The sequence below is a fragment of the Pleurodeles waltl genome, chromosome 10 (assembly GCF_031143425.1).
Source record: "Pleurodeles waltl isolate 20211129_DDA chromosome 10, aPleWal1.hap1.20221129, whole genome shotgun sequence".
In the NCBI taxonomy this organism is placed as follows: Eukaryota; Metazoa; Chordata; class Amphibia; order Caudata; family Salamandridae; genus Pleurodeles; species Pleurodeles waltl.
Window position 1 is genome coordinate 326,018,485 of NC_090449.1, and position 14,410 is coordinate 326,032,894.

At 48.6% G+C, this 14,410-nt stretch overlaps 10 non-coding genes across 10 annotated transcripts; all 10 read right to left on the reverse strand.

The window, feature by feature from the left end:
* Window positions 1-158: 158 nt before the first annotated feature.
* Window positions 159-231, reverse strand: TRNAV-CAC (transfer RNA valine (anticodon CAC)). Its single transcript has one exon. It is a non-coding gene; the product is annotated as a tRNA-Val (tRNA).
* Window positions 232-619: 388 nt separating this feature from the next.
* Window positions 620-691, reverse strand: TRNAP-AGG (transfer RNA proline (anticodon AGG)). The gene has a single exon. It is a non-coding gene; the product is annotated as a tRNA-Pro (tRNA).
* A 3,050-nt stretch (window positions 692-3,741) lies between these two features.
* TRNAV-CAC (transfer RNA valine (anticodon CAC)) lies at window positions 3,742-3,814 on the reverse strand. The gene has a single exon. It is a non-coding gene; the product is annotated as a tRNA-Val (tRNA).
* Window positions 3,815-6,895: 3,081 nt separating this feature from the next.
* Window positions 6,896-7,007, reverse strand: TRNAL-CAA (transfer RNA leucine (anticodon CAA)). Its single transcript has 2 exons — window positions 6,970-7,007; window positions 6,896-6,941 (listed from the first exon to the last, which is right to left on the reverse strand). It is a non-coding gene; the product is annotated as a tRNA-Leu (tRNA).
* Window positions 7,008-7,314: 307 nt separating this feature from the next.
* Window positions 7,315-7,387, reverse strand: TRNAV-CAC (transfer RNA valine (anticodon CAC)). The gene has a single exon. It is a non-coding gene; the product is annotated as a tRNA-Val (tRNA).
* A 388-nt stretch (window positions 7,388-7,775) lies between these two features.
* Window positions 7,776-7,847, reverse strand: TRNAP-AGG (transfer RNA proline (anticodon AGG)). Its single transcript has one exon. It is a non-coding gene; the product is annotated as a tRNA-Pro (tRNA).
* Window positions 7,848-10,468: 2,621 nt separating this feature from the next.
* TRNAL-CAA (transfer RNA leucine (anticodon CAA)) lies at window positions 10,469-10,580 on the reverse strand. The gene is made up of 2 exons: window positions 10,543-10,580; window positions 10,469-10,514 (listed from the first exon to the last, which is right to left on the reverse strand). It is a non-coding gene; the product is annotated as a tRNA-Leu (tRNA).
* A 307-nt stretch (window positions 10,581-10,887) lies between these two features.
* Window positions 10,888-10,960, reverse strand: TRNAV-CAC (transfer RNA valine (anticodon CAC)). Its single transcript has one exon. It is a non-coding gene; the product is annotated as a tRNA-Val (tRNA).
* A 388-nt stretch (window positions 10,961-11,348) lies between these two features.
* TRNAP-AGG (transfer RNA proline (anticodon AGG)) lies at window positions 11,349-11,420 on the reverse strand. Its single transcript has one exon. It is a non-coding gene; the product is annotated as a tRNA-Pro (tRNA).
* A 2,621-nt stretch (window positions 11,421-14,041) lies between these two features.
* TRNAL-CAA (transfer RNA leucine (anticodon CAA)) lies at window positions 14,042-14,153 on the reverse strand. Its single transcript has 2 exons — window positions 14,116-14,153; window positions 14,042-14,087 (listed from the first exon to the last, which is right to left on the reverse strand). It is a non-coding gene; the product is annotated as a tRNA-Leu (tRNA).
* Window positions 14,154-14,410: the final 257 nt, after the last annotated feature.

Consider the following 14,410-nt stretch of genomic DNA (forward strand, 5'->3'; position numbering starts at 1 on the left):
TGCACGACCACCGAGGGATGCAGATAACTTTTTAGCGTCCTGCAATAGTAAAGCACGTTTTACACAGGTCACAAGTTTTTAAAGGTCATTTCTGTCTAAGTGTGCATTGAGAGAGACTGAGGTTTTAGGGAGCAAACACAAAAGCTGCTGCTGCCAAGTGTTTCTGCCCGGTCTCGAACCGGGGACCTTTCGCGTGTGAGGCGAACGTGATAACCACTACACTACAGAAACAAGCTTGCTGGTTTGACTGAAGGAGCACAGTTCCCCTCATATGTTTGCACGATTTCCTCTATACTTTATCAGCAGTTGCTTGGAATGCGAGGGGTAAGTGTGAAAATTGCAGCGGTGTCAGCCAGCATGCATACACTCAGACGTCCTGAAAAATCCCACAGCTGCGGGCAGAGACAGACAAATATCTGATGCCTAAATGCCAGGAAGGAGAGCCTGTGAAATCATCACACAGTGCGCACTGAGAGCAAGCAGGAAGGAAGCCAAGGCATTGTAATCCATTTTTCGCCTGAGGCAAAAAATATGTTTTGCGCAACAATGCTTCGAGTAGAATGAGAAATGTTGAGGGGTTGTGTATTTTGAGCAGGATTTGATTGTTTTCCGCTAAAATGGGCTCGTCCGGGATTTGAACCTGGGACCTCTCGCACCCTAAGCGAGAATCATACCCCTAGACCAACGAGCCTGGGCACAGAAATGCAACGGCTCCGACCCTGCTCGGAGGGTTGGTGACAGAGAGTGGGAGACTACATCCCAAAGCAAGAAACTGCACATGGTGCTCTCTTCTGCAGTACGACTAGAGTCATTTGCATGGTCTTCATCGAACATGACATAAAAAGCCTCTATCCTTTAGACATTTTGGCCCAGATTTACAAGAAAATGACTAAGCGCGACGCTGTGCCAAATTTGCAAGCCCCACGCGCCGTCATTTTCAAAATGCAGGGAAGCGCCGTATTTAGTAGAATACAGCGCACCCCTGTGCTTCCCCCTGCGCCAGCTCTAAATTAGCTGCTGAGCGCCAACGCAGCCGTTCTTGCACCATGGTACAAGGATGACTGCGTTGAGGGGGAAATTGTTTTTGTGCAGGAAGGGACACCTTCCTGCCCAAAAAACAAATCTTCAATGGTGATTTGCTCTTACTTCTATGTGTGCTGCAGAATGCATCACACATAGAAAGAGCAAAAACAAGGAGAAATGAAAACATTTCTCCTCAGTGCGCCACTCTAACGACACCCCTGGGATGGCGTTGGATTTTGGTGCTGACGCAGATTTACGCCAACTCCTAAATCTGGAGCAGCATCAAAATGCTATGGTGTTGCTGTGGCACACTCCCAACAACACCCATTGCACGCCCCTTCCAGGGAACGCGCTGCGTGCTAAGGGGCCGTATTTACAAGGTGGTGTTAAGCCACAAAAAGTGGCTGAACGCCATCTTGTAAATACCGCGCAGTGCATAGTGCCACCGGGGCGTCACTAAAAGTGATGCTCCGGTGGCGATAGGGCCTTGTAAGTCTGGCACTTTATTTGCTCAAGGTGTGTGTTCTTGGTGAAGGCAGGAAAGCTATTTTCGCTCTCGTACCTTCCTTCCTTGGCTGGCTTGAATGCTGTAGGCTCAGGCTTCATTGCAAAGGTCAAACAGTGAGCAACTGACTGCCGTAAGCTGGCGCAACTCCTCTTGGTGAGCTGTGACAGATGCCCCAGGAGCGTAGTACCTCACGATGGTGAGGGATAGACACAGTCTCTTTTATCTCAGCTTGCCTGTCAGGTGAGGCAGGAAATGCAAATACTGTGAAAAAGCCCAGCGACTCGAACCAGGGACCTTTCGCATGTGAGGTGCGCATGATAACCACTACACTAGACAAACAGACACACTTGCCGGCTTGCTTCATGTGGCTATGCATTGTACTGGAACCACCACACTATGGAAACAGACACACCTGCTTGCTTTATGTGGCTATGCATTGGACTGGGATGCAAGGATGAGGGCCAATGTTCATGACGCTCAAAGCTGAGCCTTCCGGAACACGATCTCTTCCCTTGGAAGAAAGGAACTGGGATCACTTTCATTCCAAGAGGTGATTTCAGAACTGGACCCGAAATTACCATGGAGAAGCACTGTGCATTTAATGTTCCTACGAGCACTGCTGCTCCAGCACAGAAAAGCAGTTGCAAAGAAATCTTGCATACCTTCATGATGCTGAACCGTCTCGACGCCAGTATAAAGCATGTATTGCATTGCAACATGACATCTTACAAGAGTGAAAAGCAGAAATACTCCTGTTTAAAACACAGACTGAACCTATAAAGGTAGGGGTTTGTGTGGGATTTGAACCGAGCTCCTCTCACACCCGAAGCGAGAATCATACCCCTATACCAACTAGACTGCCTCTGCATAGTCATTTGAAACATCTTCTGAAGCGTCTTTCCGAAAAGCAGGGCCATTTGGAGGCTCTCTCTCTCTAAGCGTGCCATAGCAATTGATGTTTTCTGTCAAGGATTTTTTGTTTGTCTCTAGCAAGGCAAGAGGTAGTCAAAATGCCCTGTGCCAGTGAGCTGAACTAGGGCACTGATGTGAAAAGCAGACCCTTTCTGGTAGTTGTAACCCGCTGCAAGTCATGGACCCTTGCACCTTAGACTTCACAACCAGAAGCACTGAAGGGCCTCCTAGCTCTTAAGCCAGAGGAGCATGCCTCTTGGATTCAAGCACACTTGCTCGATCAGCGCTAGATGAGGCTCGATCAGGCGAGATTTATATTAGTGGCTCATAGGCCTGAAACACTCACCTGGGAGACGCAGGGTGGCTGATTTCCCGGAATGGCCCTTGATGGGGAAATCACCTCCTTTCCCCCGCCTCATTTCAGAATTGTGTGCTAGTCGCAAGACAGTGTTCAGGGGTTCATGGGTACTGCCTACTCCCAGCTGCCTCTCTGTCTTCTTCATGTAAATTGCAAGTCACGAGGAGGCACCATTGCCAATATGCTCCGCCCACCTAACCAAGAAACCTAGTTTGAGCTTGTCTGCCTGTGTTGTTGCAGGGGCAGTGTCTTCTTTGCCCAAAAGGTGGCAGGAGAGCCTCACTTCAAACAATAGAATCAACTGCTTAAGTAGAAACCAGCATGGTAGTTACTGTCATAAAGTGCAGCTCTAACAGAAGGTGTGCCTGAGACGCCCCTTCCAGTAATACACAGAATTTTGATTGAGGGCCCAGCCGATGGGTTGGTGGATTTCTCCTCACATGCCACAGCAGCTTCCAAAGATAGTGGTGTGAGGAGCTGGCTCTGCAAGCAGAGCAAGATTTAAGGGAAGAAAATACACCTGTCAGAAGTGGGATTTGAACCCACGCCTCCATGAAGAGACCAGAAGGCTCAGCTTCACTGAAGATCAAGCTCTCTTGAGTCTGGCACCTTAGACCACTCGGCGATCCTGACAGCCAAAACAGTGTGCAGGTCGGACTCTTCAGTCTGCACTTGTTGATTTTGCCGCTTGCAATGTTCCTATCAAAGTCACAGCTTTAAAGGCCCCACAATATAACATGGCCAAGAAAAAAAAAAAAAAACAGAACAAGAAACAATGCACATGCACGACCACCGAGGGATGCAGATAACTTTTTAGCGTCCTGCAATAGTAAAGCACGTTTTACACAGGTCACAAGTTTTTAAAGGTCATTTCTGTCTAAGTGTGCATTGAGAGTGACTGAGGTTTTAGGGAGCAAACACAAAAGCTGCTGCTGCCAAGTGTTTCTGCCCGGTCTCGAACCGGGGACCTTTCGCGTGTGAGGCAAACGTGATAACCACTACACTACAGAAACAAGCTTGCTGGTTTGACTGAAGGAGCACAGTTCCCCTCATATGTTTGCACGATTTCCTCTATACTTTATCAGCAGTTGCTTGGAATGCGAGGGGTAAGTGTGAAAATTGCAGCGGTGTCAGCCAGCATGCATACACTCAGACGTCCTGAAAAATCCCACAGCTGCGGGCAGAGACAGACAAATATCTGATGCCTAAATGCCAGGAAGGAGAGCCTGTGAAATCATCACACAGTGCGCACTGAGAGCAAGCAGGAAGGAAGCCAAGGCATTGTAATCCATTTTTCGCCTGAGGCAAAAAATATGTTTTGCGCAACAATGCTTCGAGTGGAATGAGAAATGTTGAGGGGTTGTGTATTTTGAGCAGGATTTGATTGTTTTCCGCTAAAATGGGCTCGTCCGGGATTTGAACCTGGGACCTCTCGCACCCTAAGCAAGAATCATACCCCTAGACCAACGAGCCTGGGCACAGAAATGCAACGGCTCCGACCCTGCTCGGAGGGTTGGTGACAGAGAGTGGGAGACTACATCCCAAAGCAAGAAACTGCACATGGTGCTCTCTTCTGCAGTACGACTAGAGTCATTTGCATGGTCTTCATCGAACATGACATAAAAAGCCTCTATCCTTTAGACATTTTGGCCCAGATTTAGAAGAAAATGACTAAGCGCGACGCTGTGCCAAATTTGCAAGCCCCACGCGCCGTCATTTTCAAAATGCAGGGAAGCGCCGTATTTAGTAGAATACAGCGCACCCCTGTGCTTCCCCCTGCGCCAGCTCTAAATTAGCTGCTGAGCGCCAACGCAGCCGTTCTTGCACCATGGTACAAGGATGACTGCGTTGAGGGGGAAATTGTTTTTGTGCAGGAAGGGACACCTTCCTGCCCAAAAAAAAAATCTTCAATGGTGATTTGCTCTTACTTCTATGTGTGCTGCAGAATGCATCACACATAGAAAGAGCAAAAACAAGGAGAAATGAAAACATTTCTCCTCAGTGCGCCACTCTAACGACACCCCTGGGATGGCGTTGGATTTTGGTGCTGACGCAGATTTACGCCAACTCCTAAATCTGGAGCAGCATCAAAATGCTATGGTGTTGCTGTGGCACACTCCCAACAACACCCATTGCACGCCCCTTCCAGGGAACGCGCTGCGTGCTAAGGGGCCGTATTTACAAGGTGGTGTTAAGCCACAAAAAGTGGCTGAACGCCATCTTGTAAATACCGCGAAGTGCATAGTGCCACCGGGGCGTCACTAAAAGTGATGCTCCGGTGGCGATAGGGCCTTGTAAGTCTGGCACTTTATTTGCTCAAGGTGTGTGTTCTTGGTGAGGGCAGGAAAGCTATTTTCGCTCTCGTACCTTCCTTCCTTGGCTGGCTTGAATGCTGTAGGCTCAGGCTTCATTGCAAAGGTCAAACAGTGAGCAACTGACTGCCGTAAGCTGGCGCAACTCCTCTTGGTGAGCTGTGACAGATGCCCCAGGAGCGTAGTACCTCACGATGGTGAGGGATAGACACAGTCTCTTTTATCTCAGCTTGCCTGTCAGGTGAGGCAGGAAATGCAAATACTGTGAAAAAGCCCAGCGACTCGAACCAGGGACCTTTCGCATGTGAGGTGCGCATGATAACCACTACACTAGACAAACAGACACACTTGCCGGCTTGCTTCATGTGGCTATGCATTGTACTGGAACCACCACACTATGGAAACAGACACACCTGCTTGCTTTATGTGGCTATGCATTGGACTGGGATGCAAGGATGAGGGCCAATGTTCATGACGCTCAAAGCTGAGCCTTCCGGAACACGATCTCTTCCCTTGGAAGAAAGGAACTGGGATCACTTTCATTCCAAGAGGTGATTTTAGAACTGGACCCGAAATTACCATGGAGAAGCACTGTGCATTTAATGTTCCTACGAGCACTGCTGCTCCAGCACAGAAAAGCAGTTGCAAAGAAATCTCGCATACCTTCATGATGCTGAACCGTCTCGACGCCAGTATAAAGCATGTATTGCATTGCAACATGACATCTTACAAGAGTGAAAAGCAGAAATACTCCTGTTTAAAACACAGACTGAACCTATAAAGGTAGGGGTTTGTCTGGGATTTGAACCGAGGTCCTCTCACACCCGAAGCGAGAATCATACCCCTATACCAACTAGACTGCCGCTGCATAGTCATTTGAAACATCTTCTGAAGCGTCTTTCCGAAAAGCAGGGCCATTTGGAGGCTCTCTCTCTCTAAGCGTGCCATAGCAATTGATGTTTTCTGTCAAGGATTTTTTGTTTGTCTCTAGCAAGGCAAGAGGTAGTCAAAATGCCCTGTGCCAGTGAGCTGAACTAGGGCACTGATGTGAAAAGCAGACCCTTTCTGGTAGTTGTAACCCGCTGCAAGTCATGGACCCTTGCACCTTAGACTTCCCAACCAGAAGCACTGAAGGGCCTGCTAGCTCTTGAGCCAGAGGAGCATGCCTCTTTGATTCAAGCACACTTGCTCGATCAGCGCTCGATTAGGCGAGATCGATATTAGTGGCTCATAGGCCTGAAACACTCACCTGGGAGACGCAGGGTGGCTGATTTCCCGGAATGGCCCTTGATGGGGAAATCACCTCCTTTCCCCCGCCTCATTTCAGAATTGTGTGCTAGTCGCAAGACAGTGTTCAGGGGTTCATGGGTACTGCCTACTCCCAGCTGCCTCTCTGTCTTCTTCATGTAAATTGCAAGTCACGAGGAGGCACCATTGCCAATATGCTCCGCCCACCTAACCAAGAAACCTAGTTTGAGCTTGTCTGCCTGTGTTGTTGCAGGGGCAGTGTCTTCTTTGCCCAAAAGGTGGCAGGAGAGCCTCACTTCAAACGATAGAATCAACTGCTTAAGTAGAAACCAGCATGGTAGTTACTGTCATAAAGTGCAGCTCTAACAGAAGGTGTGCCTGAGACGCCCCTTCCAGTAATACACAGAATTTTGATTGAGGGCCCAGCCGATGGGTTGGTGGATTTCTCCTCACATGCCACAGCAGCTTCCAAAGATAGTGGTGTGAGGAGCTGGCTATGCAAGCAGAGCAAGATTTAAGGGAAGAAAATACACCTGTCAGAAGTGGGATTTGAACCCACGCCTCCATGAAGAGACCAGAAGGCTCAGCTTCACTGAAGATCAAGCTCTCTTGAGTCTGGCGCCTTAGACCACTCGGCCATCCTGACAGCCAAAACAGTGTGCAGGTCGGACTCTTCAGTCTGCACTTGTTGATTTTGCCGCTTGCAATGTTCCTATCAAAGTCACAGCTTTAAAGGCCCCACAATATAACATGGCCAAGAAAAAAAAAAAAAAACAGAACAAGAAACAATGCACATGCACGACCACCGAGGGATGCAGATAACTTTTTAGCGTCCTGCAATAGTAAAGCACGTTTTACACAGGTCACAAGTTTTTAAAGGTCATTTCTGTCTAAGTGTGCATTGAGAGTGACTGAGGTTTTAGGGAGCAAACACAAAAGCTGCTGCTGCCAAGTGTTTCTGCCCGGTCTCAAACCGGGGACCTTTCGCGTGTGAGGCAAACGTGATAACCACTACACTACAGAAACAAGCTTGCTGGTTTGACTGAAGGAGCACAGTTCCCCTCATATGTTTGCACGATTTCCTCTATACTTTATCAGCAGTTGCTTGGAATGCGAGGGGTAAGTGTGAAAATTGCAGCGGTGTCAGCCAGCATGCATACACTCAGACGTCCTGAAAAATCCCACAGCTGCGGGCAGAGACAGACAAATATCTGATGCCTAAATGCCAGGAAGGAGAGCCTGTGAAATCATCACACAGTGCGCACTGAGAGCAAGCAGGAAGGAAGCCAAGGCATTGTAATCCATTTTTCGCCTGAGGCAAAAAATATGTTTTGCGCAACAATGCTTCGAGTGGAATGAGAAATGTTGAGGGGTTGTGTATTTTGAGCAGGATTTGATTGTTTTCCGCTAAAATGGGCTCGTCCGGGATTTGAACCTGGGACCTCTCGCACCCTAAGCGAGAATCATACCCCTAGACCAACGAGCCTGGGCACAGAAATGCAACGGCTCCGACCCTGCTCGGAGGGTTGGTGACAGAGAGTGGGAGACTACATCCCAAAGCAAGAAACTGCACATGGTGCTCTCTTCTGCAGTACGACTAGAGTCATTTGCATGGTCTTCATCGAACATGACATAAAAAGCCTCTATCCTTTAGACATTTTGGCCCAGATTTAGAAGAAAATGACTAAGCGCGACGCTGTGCCAAATTTGCAAGCCCCACGCGCCGTCATTTTCAAAATGCAGGGAAGCGCCGTATTTAGTAGAATACAGCGCACCCCTGTGCTTCCCCCTGCGCCAGCTCTAAATTAGCTGCTGAGCGCCAACGCAGCCGTTCTTGCACCATGGTACAAGGATGACTGCGTTGAGGGGGAAATTGTTTTTGTGCAGGATGGGACACCTTCCTGCCCAAAAAAAAAATCTTCAATGGTGATTTGCTCTTACTTCTATGTGTGCTGCAGAATGCATCACACATAGAAAGAGCAAAAACAAGGAGAAATGAAAACATTTCTCCTCAGTGCGCCACTCTAACGACACCCCTGGGATGGCGTTGGATTTTGGTGCTGACGCAGATTTACGCCAACTCCTAAATCTGGAGCAGCATCAAAATGCTATGGTGTTGCTGTGGCACACTCCCAACAACACCCATTGCACGCCCCTTCCAGGGAACGCGCTGCGTGCTAAGGGGCCGTATTTACAAGGTGGTGTTAAGCCACAAAAAGTGGCTGAACGCCATCTTGTAAATACCGCGCAGTGCATAGTGCCACCGGGGCGTCACTAAAAGTGATGCTCCGGTGGCGATAGGGCCTTGTAAGTCTGGCACTTTATTTGCTCAAGGTGTGTGTTCTTGGTGAGGGCAGGAAAGCTATTTTCGCTCTCGTACCTTCCTTCCTTGGCTGGCTTGAATGCTGTAGGCTCAGGCTTCATTGCAAAGGTCAAACAGTGAGCAACTGACTGCCGTAAGCTGGCGCAACTCCTCTTGGTGAGCTGTGACAGATGCCCCAGGAGCGTAGTACCTCACGATGGTGAGGGATAGACACAGTCTCTTTTATCTCAGCTTGCCTGTCAGGTGAGGCAGGAAATGCAAATACTGTGAAAAAGCCCAGCGACTCGAACCAGGGACCTTTAGCATGTGAGGTGCGCATGATAACCACTACACTAGACAAACAGACACACTTGCCGGCTTGCTTCATGTGGCTATGCATTGTACTGGAACCACCACACTATGGAAACAGACACACCTGCTTGCTTTATGTGGCTATGCATTGGACTGGGATGCAAGGATGAGGGCCAATGTTCATGACGCTCAAAGCTGAGCCTTCCGGAACACGATCTCTTCCCTTGGAAGAAAGGAACTGGGATCACTTTCATTCCAAGTGGTGATTTTAGAACTGGACCCGAAATTACCATGGAGAAGCACTGTGCATTTAATGTTCCTACGAGCACTGCTGCTCCAGCACAGAAAAGCAGTTGCAAAGAAATCTCGCATACCTTCATGATGCTGAACCGTCTCGACGCCAGTATAAAGCATGTATTGCATTGCAACATGACATCTTACAAGAGTGAAAAGCAGAAATACTCCTGTTTAAAACACAGACTGAACCTATAAAGGTAGGGGTTTTTCTGGGATTTGAACCGAGGTCCTCTCACACCCGAAGCGAGAATCATACCCCTATACCAACTAGACTGCCGCTGCATAGTCATTTGAAACATCTTCTGAAGCGTCTTTCCGAAAAGCAGGGCCATTTGGAGGCTCTCTCTCTCTAAGCGTGCCATAGCAATTGATGTTTTCTGTCAAGGATTTTTTGTTTGTCTCTAGCAAGGCAAGAGGTAGTCAAAATGCCCTGTGCCAGTGAGCTGAACTAGGGCACTGATGTGAAAAGCAGACCCGTTCTGGTAGTTGTAACCCGCTGCAAGTCATGGACCCTTGCACCTTAGACTTCCCAACCAGAAGCACTGAAGGGCCTGCTAGCTCTTGAGCCAGAGGAGCATGCCTCTTGGATTCAAGCACACTTGCTCGATCAGCGCTCGATTAGGCGAGATCGATATTAGTGGCTCATAGGCCTGAAACACTCACCTGGGAGACGCAGGGTGGCTGATTTCCCGGAATGGCCCTTGATGGGGAAATCACCTCCTTTCCCCCGCCTCATTTCAGAATTGTGTGCTAGTCGCAAGACAGTGTTCAGGGGTTCATGGGTACTGCCTACTCCCAGCTGCCTCTCTGTCTTCTTCATGTAAATTGCAAGTCACGAGGAGGCACCATTGCCAATATGCTCCGCCCACCTAACCAAGAAACCTAGTTTGAGCTTGTCTGCCTGTGTTGTTGCAGGGGCAGTGTCTTCTTTGCCCAAAAGGTGGCAGGAGAGCCTCACTTCAAACGATAGAATCAACTGCTTAAGTAGAAACCAGCATGGTAGTTACTGTCATAAAGTGCAGCTCTAACAGAAGGTGTGCCTGAGACGCCCCTTCCAGTAATACACAGAATTTTGATTGAGGGCCCAGCCGATGGGTTGGTGGATTTCTCCTCACATGCCACAGCAGCTTCCAAAGATAGTGGTGTGAGGAGCTGGCTCTGCAAGCAGAGCAAGATTTAAGGGAAGAAAATACACCTGTCAGAAGTGGGATTTGAACCCACGCCTCCATGAAGAGACCAGAAGGCTCAGCTTCACTGAAGATCAAGCTCTCTTGAGTCTGGCGCCTTAGACCACTCGGCCATCCTGACAGCCAAAACAGTGTGCAGGTCGGACTCTTCAGTCTGCACTTGTTGATTTTGCCGCTTGCAATGTTCCTATCAAAGTCACAGCTTTAAAGGCCCCACAATATAACATGGCCAAGAAAAAAAAAAAAAAACAGAACAAGAAACAATGCACATGCACGACCACCGAGGGATGCAGATAACTTTTTAGCGTCCTGCAATAGTAAAGCACGTTTTACACAGGTCACAAGTTTTTAAAGGTCATTTCTGTCTAAGTGTGCATTGAGAGTGACTGAGGTTTTAGGGAGCAAACACAAAAGCTGCTGCTGCCAAGTGTTTCTGCCCGGTCTCAAACCGGGGACCTTTCGCGTGTGAGGCAAACGTGATAACCACTACACTACAGAAACAAGCTTGCTGGTTTGACTGAAGGAGCACAGTTCCCCTCATATGTTTGCACGATTTCCTCTATACTTTATCAGCAGTTGCTTGGAATGCGAGGGGTAAGTGTGAAAATTGCAGCGGTGTCAGCCAGCATGCATACACTCAGACGTCCTGAAAAATCCCACAGCTGCGGGCAGAGACAGACAAATATCTGATGCCTAAATGCCAGGAAGGAGAGCCTGTGAAATCATCACACAGTGCGCACTGAGAGCAAGCAGGAAGGAAGCCAAGGCATTGTAATCCATTTTTCGCCTGAGGCAAAAAATATGTTTTGCGCAACAATGCTTCGAGTGGAATGAGAAATGTTGAGGGGTTGTGTATTTTGAGCAGGATTTGATTGTTTTCCGCTAAAATGGGCTCGTCCGGGATTTGAACCTGGGACCTCTCGCACCCTAAGCGAGAATCATACCCCTAGACCAACGAGCCTGGGCACAGAAATGCAACGGCTCCGACCCTGCTCGGAGGGTTGGTGACAGAGAGTGGGAGACTACATCCCAAAGCAAGAAACTGCACATGGTGCTCTCTTCTGCAGTACGACTAGAGTCATTTGCATGGTCTTCATCGAACATGACATAAAAAGCCTCTATCCTTTAGACATTTTGGCCCAGATTTACAAGAAAATGACTAAGCGCGACGCTGTGCCAAATTTGCAAGCCCCACGCGCCGTCATTTTCAAAATGCAGGGAAGCGCCGTATTTAGTAGAATACAGCGCACCCCTGTGCTTCCCCCTGCGCCAGCTCTAAATTAGCTGCTGAGCGCCAACGCAGCCGTTCTTGCACCATGGTACAAGGATGACTGCGTTGAGGGGGAAATTGTTTTTGTGCAGGAAGGGACACCTTCCTGCCCAAAAAAAAAATCTTCAATGGTGATTTGCTCTTACTTCTATGTGTGCTGCAGAATGCATCACACATAGAAAGAGCAAAAACAAGGAGAAATGAAAACATTTCTCCTCAGTGCGCCACTCTAACGACACCCCTGGGATGGCGTTGGATTTTGGTGCTGACGCAGATTTACGCCAACTCCTAAATCTGGAGCAGCATCAAAATGCTATGGTGTTGCTGTGGCACACTCCCAACAACACCCATTGCACGCCCCTTCCAGGGAACGCGCTGCGTGCTAAGGGGCCGTATTTACAAGGTGGTGTTAAGCCACAAAAAGTGGCTGAACGCCATCTTGTAAATACCGCGCAGTGCATAGTGCCACCGGGGCGTCACTAAAAGTGATGCTCCGGTGGCGATAGGGCCTTGTAAGTCTGGCACTTTATTTGCTCAAGGTGTGTGTTCTTGGTGAGGGCAGGAAAGCTATTTTCGCTCTCGTACCTTCCTTCCTTGGCTGGCTTGAATGCTGTAGGCTCAGGCTTCATTGCAAAGGTCAAACAGTGAGCAACTGACTGCCGTAAGCTGGCGCAACTCCTCTTGGTGAGCTGTGACAGATGCCCCAGGAGCGTAGTACCTCACGATGGTGAGGGATAGACACAGTCTCTTTTATCTCAGCTTGCCTGTCAGGTGAGGCAGGAAATGCAAATACTGTGAAAAAGCCCAGCGACTCGAACCAGGGACCTTTCGCATGTGAGGTGCGCATGATAACCACTACACTAGACAAACAGACACACTTGCCGGCTTGCTTCATGTGGCTATGCATTGTACTGGAACCACCACACTATGGAAACAGACACACCTGCTTGCTTTATGTGGCTATGCATTGGACTGGGATGCAAGGATGAGGGCCAATGTTCATGACGCTCAAAGCTGAGCCTTCCGGAACACGATCTCTTCCCTTGGAAGAAAGGAACTGGGATCACTTTCATTCCAAGAGGTGATTTTAGAACTGGACCCGAAATTACCATGGAGAAGCACTGTGCATTTAATGTTCCTACGAGCACTGCTGCTCCAGCACAGAAAAGCAGTTGCAAAGAAATCTCGCATACCTTCATGATGCTGAACCGTCTCGACGCCAGTATAAAGCATGTATTGCATTGCAACATGACATCTTACAAGAGTGAAAAGCAGAAATACTCCTGTTTAAAACACAGACTGAACCTATAAAGGTAGGGGTTTGTCTGGGATTTGAACCGAGGTCCTCTCACACCCGAAGCGAGAATCATACCCCTATACCAACTAGACTGCCGCTGCATAGTCATTTGAAACATCTTCTGAAGCGTCTTTCCGAAAAGCAGGGCCATTTGGAGGCTCTCTCTCTCTAAGCGTGCCATAGCAATTGATGTTTTCTGTCAAGGATTTTTTGTTTGTCTCTAGCAAGGCAAGAGGTAGTCAAAATGCCCTGTGCCAGTGAGCTGAACTAGGGCACTGATGTGAAAAGCAGACCCTTTCTGGTAGTTGTAACCCGCTGCAAGTCATGGACCCTTGCACCTTAGACTTCCCAACCAGAAGCACTGAAGGGCCTGCTAGCTCTTGAGCCAGAGGAGCATGCCTCTTGGATTCAAGCACACTTGCTCGATCAGCGCTCGATTAGGCGAGATCGATATTAGTGGCTCATAGGCCTGAAACACTCACCTGGGAGACGCAGGGTGGCTGATTTCCCGGAATGGCCCTTGATGGGGAAATCACCTCCTTTCCCCCGCCTCATTTCAGAATTGTGTGCTAGTCGCAAGACAGTGTTCAGGGGTTCATGGGTACTGCCTACTCCCAGCTGCCTCTCTGTCTTCTTCATGTAAATTGCAAGTCACGAGGAGGCACCATTGCCAATATGCTCCGCCCACCTAACCAAGAAACCTAGTTTGAGCTTGTCTGCCTGTGTTGTTGCAGGGGCAGTGTCTTCTTTGCCCAAAAGGTGGCAGGAGAGCCTCACTTCAAACGATAGAATCAACTGCTTAAGTAGAAACCAGCATGGTAGTTACTGTCATAAAGTGCAGCTCTAACAGAAGGTGTGCCTGAGACGCCCCTTCCAGTAATACACAGAATTTTGATTGAGGGCCCAGCCGATGGGTTGGTGGATTTCTCCTCACATGCCACAGCAGCTTCCAAAGATAGTGGTGTGAGGAGCTGGCTCTGCAAGCAGAGCAAGATTTAAGGGAAGAAAATACACCTGTCAGAAGTGGGATTTGAACCCACGCCTCCATGAAGAGACCAGAAGGCTCAGCTTCACTGAAGATCAAGCTCTCTTGAGTCTGGCGCCTTAGACCACTCGGCCATCCTGACAGCCAAAACAGTGTGCAGGTCGGACTCTTCAGTCTGCACTTGTTGATTTTGCCGCTTGCAATGTTCCTATCAAAGTCACAGCTTTAAAGGCCCCACAATATAACATGGCCAAGAAAAAAAAAAAAAAACAGAACAAGAAACAATGCACATGCACGACCACCGAGGGATGCAGATAACTTTTTAGCGTCCTGCAATAGTAAAGCACGTTTTACACAGGTCACAAGTTTTTAAAGGTCATTTCTGTCTAAGTGTGCATT